This window comes from Penaeus chinensis, chromosome 41, assembly GCF_019202785.1.
Source record: "Penaeus chinensis breed Huanghai No. 1 chromosome 41, ASM1920278v2, whole genome shotgun sequence".
Taxonomy (NCBI): Eukaryota; Metazoa; Arthropoda; class Malacostraca; order Decapoda; family Penaeidae; genus Penaeus; species Penaeus chinensis.
Window position 1 is genome coordinate 14561393 of NC_061859.1, and position 13496 is coordinate 14574888.

Below are 13496 nucleotides of genomic sequence, written 5' to 3' on the forward strand. Positions count from 1 at the left end.
ATCTTCTTGCTCTTTCTTAATTTCTCTTTCTCTTTCCCGTCTTTATTCTCCTTCTGTTCATTTTCTTGCTTCCTCTTACTTTCTCTCTCTCTTCCTCGTCTTTTTTTTTCTTCTTCCCTCCATTCTCTTGTTCCTTCTTAATTCTCTCTTTCCCGTCTTTATTCTCCTTCTGTCCATTTTTTTTGCTTCCTCTTAATTTCTCTCTCTCTTTTTCGTCTTTTTTCTCCTTCCCCCCATTCTCTTGCTCCTTCTTTGGTTTCCCTCTTTCTTTTTCTTTTTTTTTCTCCTTCTCTCCATTCTCTTGCTCCCACTTTTTCTTGATTTCCCTTTTTCTTTCCCGTCTTTATTCTCTCTTTCTTTATTATGTCCTCTTTCAGCCTATTTTCCATCTCCTTTTCATGTTCCTGCCAATTACACTTCTTTGTATCTTCTTCATCTTCGTTCTGTCTTCTACCTCGTCTTCCTCCATTTCCTATTCTTGTAACTCGTTCAAGGCACCATCCTCTGCCTTCTATCTCTTTCCATCTCCCTCTCTTCTCCTACTCCTCTACCCGCTCTCTCCCCCTTCCCCCCTCTCTCCTCTACCTCTTCCTATCTCTTTCTCCCTTTTCACCCCTTCTTTGCTCCCCTCCTCCTTTCTCCCCCTCTCTCCTTCTCCTCGCTCCTTCTTTTCTTTGTCCCATCCTCTCTTCCTTTCCTTCCCTTCTCTTCCAGTCCGCCCTATTTTTCCCCTTCCTCCTACTTTTCGCCCCTCTCCTCTCCCCCCTCTTTTTCCCCTTCCTTCTTCTCCCCCCTTCTCCTCTCCCCCTCTTTACCTTCTCTTTCCCCCATCTCCTACTTCCTTCCCTCCTCCTCCTGTCTCATTCTTCCACCACTTTCTACCCTTCCTCCTCCTGCCTCCCTCTCCCTCCCCCCACCTTCTTCCTCCCCTCCTCTCCCCTCCCCGACGGTCATCTCCGCGTTCCGACTCGTAATACATATATTCTTTTCTCCCTCTCGAGTTATCTAGGTATTCCATCTGGCCGGCGGATGCAAGAAGTGACTCCCGACTTCCGTTGTATTGAGAGAGGGACTTTGGCTCAATGGTCGGAGCCACTTATGGTCAGTGTTCATCCTCTTCTCCTCCCTCCTCCCTTATTCTCCTCCTCCTCCTCTTCCTCCTCCTCCTCCTCCTGCTCCTCCTCCTCCTCTTCCTCCTCCTCCTCCTCCTCTTCTTCTTCTTCCTCCTCCTCTACTTCCTCTCATCCTCACCTCCCTTATTTCCTTCTCCTCCACTTACTCTCGTTGTCTCGCTTTTTTTTTTTTTTTTTTTTTTAAATTTTTGTCTTCTATCTCCTCTCATTCTCTTGCCTTATTTTCCTTCTATTCTGTATCCTCTCGCATAATTACAGAGAGAGAGAGAGCGAGAGAGAGAGAGAGACAGAGACAGAGACAGAGACAGAGAGAGAGGCAGAGACAGAGACAGAGAGACAAGGATAGAAGCAAGGAGACCACGAGGGGAGAGAGAGAGAGAGAGAGAGAGAGAGAGAGAGAGAGAGAGAGAGAGAGAGAGAGAGAGAGAGAGAGAGAGAGAGAGAGAGAGAGAGAAGAAGAAGAAGAAGAAGAAGAAGAGGTAGAAAAATCAGTAAAGGAGAGGATGAGAGGAAAGAGAGAGAGAGAGAGAGAGAGAGAGAGAGATCAAGGGATGGAACTTTAGTTTATCTCCTCTCCTTTCTCGCCAGGAAGGAAGCCCCGATAAAATATTGATCTATTTAGAGGTTGAGAAACGAAGGTAGAGACAAAAAAAAGGGTGGAAATATTTCACGTGCGCTTAAGGACAGTCTTCAAAATAACTGTGTTTGTTTGCGAGTTCAGTTTCTCGTTCGTGTGGAATTTTCTCCATTTTCTCCCTTCCTCCTTTCTTCCCTTCTATTCTACCCTCTCTTTCTCCCTCCCTATCCTGTCGTTATCCTAGCCTTCTTCCCGTTGAATAACAGAAAGCACGAAGAGAGAAACGGAATATCAATATAAGTCTTTTTTGGGGGGAAAGGAGTAATTCTTTTTTTTTTTTTCTGTTTTTTTTTTTTTTTTTTTTTGAGTGTCGTTTCGAGAGAAAGAAATTGGAAGTGTTTATGCGAGGGTGGGCAGAAGGAAGGGGGGAATACTTGTAAACAGAAGGATATTAAATGACGCGGAGGTAGATGGAAAAATCGATACACAAGATATGGAAAAGAATATATGGGTACATAAAAATGTTAATGGATGGAAAAAAAAAATATGAATAAGAGAGAGAGAGAGAGAGACAAAGAGATACAGAGAGAGAGAGTGAGAGAGACAAAGAGATACAGATAAAGAGAGGAAAAGAGACAAAGAGATACAGATATAGAGAGTGAGAGAGACAGACGGACAGATTCATAGACAGATATGTAAACAAACAAGCAGCCAAGCATACGGGCGGACCAACCACTCAACCAAGAAACTGTAAACCATCCAACCAATTTCCCATCTCACCCCTACGCCCCCCCCCCCCTCCCCTCCAACTGCAGTCTCACAATCTCGAGATATTGCAATTACAAGCCACCAGACCCATCGAGCTTCTTGCGCCCCCCCCCCCCCCCTACATCCTCTCACACACCCCTGCCAAGCCACAAACAGGCCCGCGTGTGTCCTGGCCTCCCCCCCCCCCCCCCACACACTTGCCTCTGCTGTCCCTGTCTCTCTCTCTCTCTCTCTGTACCCTGCCTCCTTCCCCGCCTTTCCTACTATCTTGATTTCTCTTCTCTTCTCTTCTCTTCTCTTCTCTTCTCTTCTCTTCTCTTCTCTTCTCTTCTCTTCTCGTTCCTTTATTATTTTGTTCATTCCCTCTCTTCCGTTTTCTCCCTTCCTCCTTTCTTCCTTTCTGTCAAGCCTTCCCTTCTACCCTACCCTTCCTTTCCCCCTTTCTCTTCTTTCTCCTCTTCATCTTCTTCTTTCCCCTTTTTTATCTCTGCTGTCCGATACCTCCTTTACTCCTCCTCCTTTTTTCCTCGTTCTTTATCCCTGTTACCCCACACCCCTCTTCCTCCTCCTCCTCCTCCTTCTCCTCATTTTTTTCTCCTACATTCCTACTGTCCCATACCACTATTCTTCCTCCTCCTCTTACTTCTTTCCCCCTTCTTTATCACTATCATCCCATATCCCTCTTACTCCTTCTGTTCTCCCCCCCCCCTCTTTATCACTGTCGTCCTATACCCCTCTTCCTCCACTTCTCTCCTCCTCCTCCTCCTCCTCCTCCTTCTCCCCTTTCTCCCCCTTTCCTCCTCCTCCTCCTCCTTCTCCCCTTTCTCCCCCTTTCCTCCTCCTCCTCCTCCTTCTCCCCTTTCTCCCCCTTTCCTCCTCCTCCTCCTCCTCCTCCTCCTCCTCCTCCTCCTCCTCCTCCTCCTCCTCCTCCTCCTCTTCCCCTTTCTCCCCCTCTCCTCCCTTTCCCTCCCTCCCCTTCCCCTTATGACGAGGGATGTTTCTGGCAAGGCTCCGGACGTAGGCCTGTGGAGCGTTAAGTCTAGATTAAGCCTCGTATGCCCTCCAAAACGCCCTTTTATTCTTTATCTGAGCCTTAACTACGTTTACTCTCGACGAGATGGACGGTGAGATTGGGGAAGGGATTGCCGGCTCGTTGGGACTGTGATGTACTGTGTGGTTTGTTAAGTGGGTTTGTAGGGTGATGGGTAAGGTTGTGTATCGGTGTTATTATTGTTAATTTTTATTTATTTTTTAAATCATTATCGGTGTTGTTACTAATGTTTGTTTGTTTGTTGGTATTAATCGTCATTGTTTTTCTATTATACGTTACTACCACTGCCTAAGTATCGTCATCGTCATGTTGTTGACTATATTGATAACTCTCCATCTTTATTCCCCTTTCTATCTCTTCCCCCTTCTCCTCCTCTTCCTCCTCTTCATCATCATCATCATCGCCATCTTCTTTATCCTAAACGACCTTTTATTCATCAATTTCTATTCACAGCTTTATCGCTTCATCCCTTCTTATTCATAGATTTACACCAATTTACTATTTTTTTTTTTTTCAACTCGGAAGAAGAATAAAAAAAAAGAAAAAAAAAAGAAAAGAAAATGGAAGAAATACACACTCGAGAAAAAAAATCTTCATGACTTCGAAGACATATGCACTATAACGGTTTTCGATGTTCTCCATTGGCTGTTTCTTCATATTTCACCTTTAGCGATATTCCGAGAGACCGAGAGTGGATGAGAGCGGCTCAAAAAAGGACAGACGGACGGGCCACTTAACCTAAGTTGGAGCACCTACAGAGCCTTGACTTTAAGCTCCTGGAATCACCTGCTGAAAATCCACGGCCTCGCCAGCGTAAAGAATTCAGTCTCTCTTGACTTACGGGCCGATGGTTCTTTGTCTTTTTTTTTTTTTTTTTTCTTTTTTGGGGGGGGTGTAAGGAATGGGGGGTGATTTTTTTTGTTTTTTTTTTTTTGTTTGTTTGGGTGGGATATGTCGATTTTCATGAGGTCTGTTGGATTTCAATTACATTCTGTTTTCTTTTTGTTTTTTTTCTTATTTTCTATTATTTTTTTTTTTCTTTCTCTTCTTTAATTATTTCTTTCTTTAGCTCTTTGTATTTTTCCCTTTTTCTTTCATACATTTTTCCTCAGTTATATCAGAAATACCATTTGGGTTACGGACAGGATCAACTAACAAGAACATTTACAAAACGCACCTTGCGGAATCTACTGTGTTAATCTGTAAGCAGTCCATTGCCCCCCCTCCTACTCCTCCCTTCTTAAGCCGTAAGCCATCCCTTCCTCCTTTTTATTCCCTTCTCTCTTAAGCCACTCTCTTCGACCTCCCTCCCCCACACCCCAATCTAAGTCAAGTCATCCCCCTTTCCTTCCCCCTCCCTCTCTTTTTAAACTACCCCTCCCTTCCTTCCCCCATATTAGGTCCTATCTTCTCCCTTCCCCTCAGAAAGCCTCCCTCCCACCCATCCCACTGAAGCAACCCCCTCCCCTCTCCCCCTCCCTATTTAAGTCTTCCCCTTTCTCTGTTTCTCTTCCCCTTTTTAACCCCCTCCCTTCCCCCTCCCCTATATTAAGCTATCCCCTCCCTTCGTACCCCCTCCCTTTTTAAACCTCCTCCTTCTCTATCCTCCTCCCGTTCTTAAACCGCCCCCTCCCTCCCTTCCCCCTCTCCTTCTTAACATACCCCCTCCTTTCCTTCATACCCTAAGTCCCTCTCCCCTCTCCCCACCCCTCTTCAATCCCCTCCCTTGACCCCCTACCCCCCCCAACACTTCTTTCACCCCAGACACCCACGTGCTCTTAGTCATAAGATGTGAAGTGTATCTCTGCGGGCGTGGGGGCGTCGGCAAATCCTTTTCTCGGCGCGGGAGAGGGTAAAAGGACCATCCCGGACAATCTAAGTTCATTGCAAAAACATCAGTTAACTCGTAGGTACTTTTTTTTTTCTATTTACGAAAGAACGAAAAATTAAATAGAATTTTGGGAAGGTTTAATTTGTTCATTTTTCTGTTCTGGTCTGTCGTTTTATAAGGATTTTTTGGGGGCTTTAGATTTTTTTTTTTTTCGTTTTCTTCTTTATCTTCTTCCTCTTCCATTTTTCTCTATCTCTTACCTCCTTCCCAATCATTCCCTTATCAACATTCCACCTCCAATCACCCCCTTCCCCCCATCTTCATTACCCACCCCCACCCTCCCTCACACCGCCAAAAGAAGTCCCCCCTAACTAGCCCCCCCCCCCCACCGCCACCAACACCAAAAGCCCCCTCACGCCCCCCTCATCCCACCCATCCCCCCCATCCCTCCCGCGCCGCCGCCAGCGATAGCACTCCATAAGAGCCATAACAAATTCAAGTTTAGGTCCCATCACCAGCGCTACTATTGTGTCCGTAACAACTACCCCGCGTCATTAGTGCCTCGTAACCCCGTGCGGAACGGCCTACTGCCAGTCACACCTCAAAGACGTGACGCGGAATATACTAAGGGTTGTAATTTTTCGGGTTGTGAATACGTCGTCGGCGGTGTAAGGTAGTCGGAAGGGGAGAGGCGGTTTGATGTGTAGCTTCGGAAATCATTCTTTCGTAATACTTGGGAGTCGGTGAATGTCAATTTCCTGTCGATTTTTTTCTCCCTTTTTTTTCTTTTTTTTTTGTTAAACGTTTTTTCTTCATCTTTTCCTTCTCCTTTTTTTTTTTTTTTTTTAACTCTTTCTTCATTAACTTTTTTTCTAACAATTATTATTATCTGTCCTCAACCATTTTTTTTTTCTCACTTTCATTTTCATCCTTTTCCTTCTTTCTTTCTTTCTTCGGTCGTCGAATATTTTCAGACCTGGCTCCTCCGACCGTGCTATTCCTGGGACCCCGGACAGCCCACCCGCCCGACCGCTAATACCACGTCTGAACAATTGGTATAATGTTAATATCACGGCAATGGCGCGTCATCAGCCCGAGTGTTCCTCAGGCGCCGGTGACATTCCCATACCACTCTAACGGCCGACGCGATTGCAGTCATTATATTCACTTGCTCAATCAAACCATCGCCGGCATTTACAGTGAGACAATCACCGGCACCATAATTATCTCTAATATTATTGTTATTGATAAAACCACAGACCGCGACCCTGTGGGAGTGTACATGTCTTTTCCTCCACATCGCTCGCAAGACCTCGGTGATTTCTGGCTCATTCGCTCCGTCCGGCTGCCTGTCTTTATGATTCTTATTATATATGTTTGTGTGTCTGTCATTCTGTCTGTCTTTATGGCTGGCGCTTCCTCTGTTTCTTGTTATGTATATGTGTCTGTTTTCTTGGTTGTTACTATATGTCTGTCTGTTGCTATGATTTTCTTTATGCTATGATTGTCTTTATCTTTTCTTTATCTCTATGTCTGCTTCGCTGTCTCTACCTTTTTATTTGCATATTTCTCTTCCTCCCTCTCCCTTCCCTCCCTCATCTTCAGCCTCCCTCCTTTCATCCTTTTCTCCCTCTCTCCCTCTTCTTCCATCCCTCCCTCCTTTCCTTCCCCCCTTTCTTCAATCCTTTATTGCCTCGCTCCTTCCCTTCCATCCTTCTCTCCCTCTCCCCCTCTCCTTCTATGCTTCTCTCCCTTCTCTCCTCTTCTTCCGTACCTCTCTCCCTCCCACCGACCTTGAGCAGCGCCGCCGTCCGGAGCAGGAAAGGGACGCGGCATAGGCCCTTCTACACAGCCCAAAGGACGCCACGGAACGAGAGCGTCGTCCTTGGCGTCCCTGTCTCGTCTACTTGAACCGCGTCAATTAGAAGGACCTTCACGTAAAGACGACCAGGTGGATGGTCGCGGCTGGATGGGTGAAGAACGACCACGGACCACTGGCCAATCATCCGTATGAGAGACGCAGGCTGCTGCCGGGGTCGAAACCAGAGGCAGGGCGAGGGTGTCGACTGAGGCAGCGACGGCCGCGGCTGATCGGTGCAGGACCATCGCAGCCCCCATTACCGCTATCAGCTTCAACTCCATCATCGCCTCCGTGAATCACCACAAACACACTACCACTGGAGCAACTAGGCACAGATTCTATATAATTTCCGTTAATTACTATCGTCACTATCCCTATTGTAGATATTTCATCTTCACCACAATCACCACCACTACCAGATACAACTTTATCATCACCTTCATCAGCTCCAACATCAACTACATCACAACCTCTACCACTACCACAGGCAACTTCCTCATAATCACTGTTAACCAAAATCACCACTACAACTACGATATACAGCTTCATCACCACAAGCACCACCACTAGCAGTCAGAACTTCATCACCCACTCCACTTACCATTACAACCACTACCGAGAGGCAACTTCCTCATCCCTTACTACCACAGTCACACCAATACCAGTCAAAACTTCATCCTCACCTCCGCTAACCAGCACAAACACTCTCACTACCAGACACAATGCATCACCTACCACTCAACCACCACAGCCACCACCACAACCAAGCAAAACCTCCTCCTCTCACCCTCACCATCATACACATCATCACCGACCACCACAGCCACCACCACAACCAAGCAAAACCTCATGCTCTCACCATCATACACACCATCACCGACCACCACAGCCACCACCACAACCAAGCAAAACCTCATCCTCTCACCCTCACCATCATACGCATCATCACCGACCACCACAGCCACCACCACCACAACCAAGCAAAACCTCACCCTCTCACCCTCACCATCATACACATTATCACCGACCCCCACAGCCACCACCACCGCAACCACCACCGCCACCACCAAACACCACCTGGTCCTCTGCCACCACAGTCGACTCACTCATCGTCACCTCCGCCCACCTCCATTGCCGCCCTCAACCTCCTCGACCACGACCTCCATAAGGGCAGGCCGGACATCACGCCAAATTATACTCCGCGATAACAAGCTTCGTTCAAGACATGTTGGCCGATTCCTGATTGCAGGATCCATGATTGCAAGATCCTGCAATCGGGGGGGGGGGGGGATCAGCAAACATTGACATCATAGATTAACTGTTAAGATATGTCCGAGGATGAGATTCTATTGAGGGGGAAAATATGATACGTTGTTTCTTTTTTGTTTTTTCTAATGGTTAAATTCATAAAATATATCCTTTTTAGATGAGTTTTTAGACACATCTTCATCAGGTACCGCTACCATGTTTATATGTTTAAATTTTATATAAACATACCAAAAAAGCTATAAGAAATCCCCCATCTGCCCCAACGCGTCCACCATAACCCGCGCCCACAACATGGCCCACAACATCGCCCACAACATCGCCCAAAACATCGCCCACAACTTCGTCACAACATCGTCACAACTTCGTCACAACTTCGTCACAACTTCGTCACAACATCGCCCACAACTTCGTCACAACATCGTCACAACTTCGTCACAACTTCGTCACAACTTCGTCACAACATCGTCACAACATCGCCCACAACATCGCCCACAACATCGCCCACAACATCGCCCACAACATCGCCCACAACATCGTCACAACTTCGTCACAACCGCCTCGTCCGGAATCGCCAGCACTGAACCATCACGAAGAGGCGCAGCGACGCGGCAGCAGGCCAGTTCCCTCGCGGCCAACGGAGTGTCGATTAACTAAATAAACAGCCAACAAGAACAACACACCAACATACACCGTTGAAATAACAAACAAGGCGAAAGGTTTTCCCTTACTACAACAACCAACATTTGTGATATCGGTCTTTCAGACATCGGATTTCGTGACGTAACATGGTCCCCGACACGAAAAAAACAGCTCTTTAAAACTGTGGACACATAAACATTGCAAAAAGGAAACTGCAAGGTTATTAACAATCACCCAAGTGCGTACCTTCTGCTACAATTACCAGCTTCTATATCACGGGCGTCACCATAAATTGAACTTCTGTCGAAAGCACCATAATCAAACTAACCGCACTGTAAATTCGTCACTATTACTGCTCGGGGGCTTGCATCATTGCGTGTGGTTGGTTTTTCACGATGCTTAAAATTCTCATAAAATAAAAAAAATAAAAAAAGGAAAACAATCTCAGGCAAACGTTTTATCACAAAAGATAAAGAGAGAAAGAAAAGGAAAGTGAAAATGAAACATAACAACAACAACAAATCAAGTGAACGGGTTATAATAAACAAAAAACAAAGAAAGTAAGGATGAAAGTCAACAACAGAAGTCGCAAGAAAGTCTGATATTTTATTATTAAAGTATCAGCTGACATACGCATATTGAACAGAGGCAAAAATGCTGGCCAGACACCCACTCCGGGCTGTTATTACGTCAGTCAGAGAAGCCAATACAAGAATAGCGACAAAACAGCAAAAACAAAAGAAAACAAAAAACGGACAGAAAAACGTCTGTCCCACTTGAGAGAGAGAGAGAGAGAGAGAGAGAGAGAGAGAGAGAGAGAGAGAGAGAGAGAGAGAGAGAGAAAGTGAGAGAGAATCTGGAGATGTTGATCAGCATAACTAACAAATACAGAACCACACAACCACCGCCAGACACATTGGCATAAACACAACCAACAACAAACACTGCAACAAAGAAAAACAAAGACAACAACAATAACATCCCTGGCAGCAGCCGGCGCAAACCAAACAAACACAGAGACCGCTGGCTCCTCTTCTCACGGCGTGTGCAAGAAAGAGAGAGAGAGAGAGAGAGAGAGAGAGAGAGAGAGAGAGAGAGAGAGACATCCAGGGACAGAGAGAGACAGAGAGAGAGAGTGAGAGAGAGAGAGAGAGAGAGAGAGAGAGAGAGAGAGAGAGACAGATAGACATCCAGGGACAGAGAGAGACAGAGAAAGACCTACACATAGACAGAGAGGAAGGGAGGAAGGAAGAACCAGTAGATAAGCCAGGCTGAGAGATAGGCCTAAATAATTACCGGAAAGGGGGGGGAGGGGGACGAGTGTAGAGGAAGCCAACTTTCTGAGGGAGAGTGTAAATGGCTAAGGGAGGGAGTGAATAGGGATGAAAATCTAAATGGGTAGACAGACAGAATGCGATAGATAAGTAGACAGAAAAATGGGTTTAGAGATAGCTAATATGATATATGGGTGTAAAGAGAAAGAGAGAGAGAAAGAGAGAGAGAGAGAGAGAGAGAGAGAGAGAGAGAGAGAGAGAGAGAGAGAGAGAGAGAGAGAGAGAGAGAGAGAGAGAGAGAGAGAGAAAGGGAGAAATAGATAGATAGATAGAAAGATAGATAGATAGATAGAGAGAGAGAGAGAGAGAGAGAGAGAGAGAGAGAGAGAGAGAGAGAAAGAGAGAGAGAGAGAGAGAGAGAGAGAGAGAGAGAGAGAGAGAGAGAGAGAGAGAGAGAGAGAGAGAGTGAGATGGATGAAACTAGTAAGAAATAGCTAAATAAATAAATAGAATGATTAAAAGACGAAATAACAGATAATACAATTAAAACAAGAAACAAGAAACAAAGAAAAGAACCCCAACAGAGAGAAAGAGAGAGAGAGAGAGAGAGAGAGAGAGAGAGAGAGAGAGAGAGAGAGAGAGAGAGAGAGAGAGAGAGAGAGAGAGAGAGAGAGAGGAGAAAATGAAGAAATGTAATATGAAAACAAACACAAAATAAATAAAAAAAATAGCTACTGGCTTATACATTCATGTTATCAATCTTCCTCCTCTAATGAAGAAGCCACACCAAAAACAAGCAAATAGGTGAAGGACCAGGAGAAGTGTTTTAAAGCAGATTGAAAAAAAACTCGTGATAGAAGCTACTGGCTTATACATTCATGTTATCAATCTTCCTCCTCTAATGAAGAAGCCACACCAAAAACAAGCAAATAGGTGAAGGACCAGGAGAAGTGTTTTAAAGCAGATTGAAAAAAAACTCGTGATAGAATTTCACAGCAGAGCCAAGCGAACAAAGAATTATATGGAAGAGGGAGAGAAAGTAGAGAAAGAAGAGAAAGTCTTGGAGACGCGTGCAACTGGATTTGAAAGATGACTTTACATGATTAGAGAAGAAAGGAAATTTAATGAACGATCGATGACGCACGGACGAGAAGAGACTGAGAGGATGTAATGGATATAGGGACGAGAGAGAGAAAAAAACAGAGGGAAAAGGAGAGAAAAGAGGGAGGAGAAAGAGAGAGAGAGAGAGAGAGAGAGAGAAAGAGAGAGAGAGAGAGAGAGAGAGAGAGAGAGAGAGAGAAAGAGAGAGAGAGAAAGAGAGAGAGAGAGAGAGAGAGAGAGAGAGAGAGAGAGAGAGAGAGAGAGAGAGAGAGAGAGAGAGAGAGAGAGAGAGAGAGAGAGAGAGAGAGAGAGAGGAGAAAATGAAGAAATGTAATATGAAAACAAACACAAAATAAATAAAAAAAATAGCTACTGGCTTATACATTCATGTTATCAATCTTCCTCCTCTAATGAAGAAGCCACACCAAAAACAAGCAAATAGGTGAATTACGACACGAGAATCTACAAACTGTCTCTCAAGTTTATAATGTGTAACTCGATAATGTCTTTTGCAAATCAAAATAAACACAAACGATATTAAAAGCTACCAAGAGAGAGAGAGAAAGATAGAACGAGAGAGAGAGAGAGAGAGAGAGAGAGAGAGAGAGAGAGAGAGAGAGAGAGAGAGAGAGAGAGAGAGAGAGAGAGAGAGAGAGAGAGAGAGAGAGATTGAAAAATAAAGGTTCTGTTTTGAACTTAGCATCAGTGTTTGGCTCGGATAGACCGGGGAAGAAGGAGTGAGGGGGAGAGGAAGAAAGAAAGATGTGAGGGAAGGGAAAGGAGAAGGTTAAGGAAGAGGGGTGAGAGAAGGGGAAGAGGATATAAGAGAGAAGGGAAGGGGAAGGAAAGGAGGAGGGAGAGGGTCAAGGAAAAGGGATAAGAAATAGGGGGAGGGAGAGGGGTAAGGTATAGGGACGGAGAATGAGAGAGAGAGAGGGAGAGAGATAAGGAAGGGGGATGGGAGATAGGGAAAAGGGGGGAAAGGGGGAGGGAGAGGGGTAAGGAAGAGGAATAAGTGATTTGGGATGGGGGAGCAAGAGGGAAAAGGAAAATAGAAAAGGGATGAGACAGGGGGTGGGGGGGTACGAGAAAAGATATGGAGGGCGGGGGGAGGGGGGGGGGAGACGACAGGGAAAATAAAAACCGTAAATAATCCTCGACTTCCCTTTACGTAAAGAGAAAAAGAGAGGAAAACGAGAAAGAGAAAGAGAAAATCAGAGGGTGAAAGACAGGCGATATAAGAAAAAGGAAGACAGAGATAGACAGAGAAGTGGACAGTAGACAGATGAAGAAATAGAAAGAGAAAGACGAAGAAGAGAAGACAAAAAAAGAAAGAAAAAAGAAAAACAAACCAACAAACAACAAAAACATAAAAAACAAAGGACCCTAAAACAAACAAACAAAGAAAATCCAGAAAAAAACGAAAGAAAAATCAAGAGAAAACAGACAAAAAAAGAAAATAACAATAAAATTCTCTCCCTCGCCAGCTCCACGCCCCAAGAAAGAGCTTACCATCTCACTTACATAGGCAGTTTTTGGGGCCATTTCTCGCCACTCGCTATGGATTATACCTACTTGAACGCTAAGGCAAGGGCTAAGGCAAGGGGCTAAGGGTATAGAGGGGAAGAGGAAGGGTTGGAGGGAAGGGAGGGAGGGAGGGAGGGAGGGAGGGAGGGAGGGAAGGGAGGGAGGGAGGGAGGGAAGGGAGGAGGAAGGGAGGGAGGAATGGAAGGGATAGATGGGAGGGGAGGGAAGGAGGGAGGGAGGGAAGGGAGGAGGAAGGGATGGAGGAATGGAAGGGATAGATGGGAGGGGAGAGAAAGGAGGGAGGAATGGGAAAGCGGAGAGAAAGTAAAAGAGGGAGGGAGAGAAGAACGGGAAGGAGGGAATTAAGAGAGATATGGAAAGAAAGAAACTGGAAGGGAGAGCGAGAGAGGAAGAGGGAGAGGGAGTAAGGGAGGGAGGAGGGGAGGGAAGGACACAATGCTCTGA

General features: G+C 45.6%; 1 protein-coding gene across 1 annotated transcript in view; it reads right to left on the minus strand.

Moving 5' to 3' along the window:
• LOC125047726 (homeotic protein ultrabithorax-like) overlaps positions 1 to 13496 on the minus strand; it is a 1130701-nt gene that overhangs the window by 887222 nt on the left and 229983 nt on the right. The gene's annotated exons all lie outside the window — the stretch shown is intronic.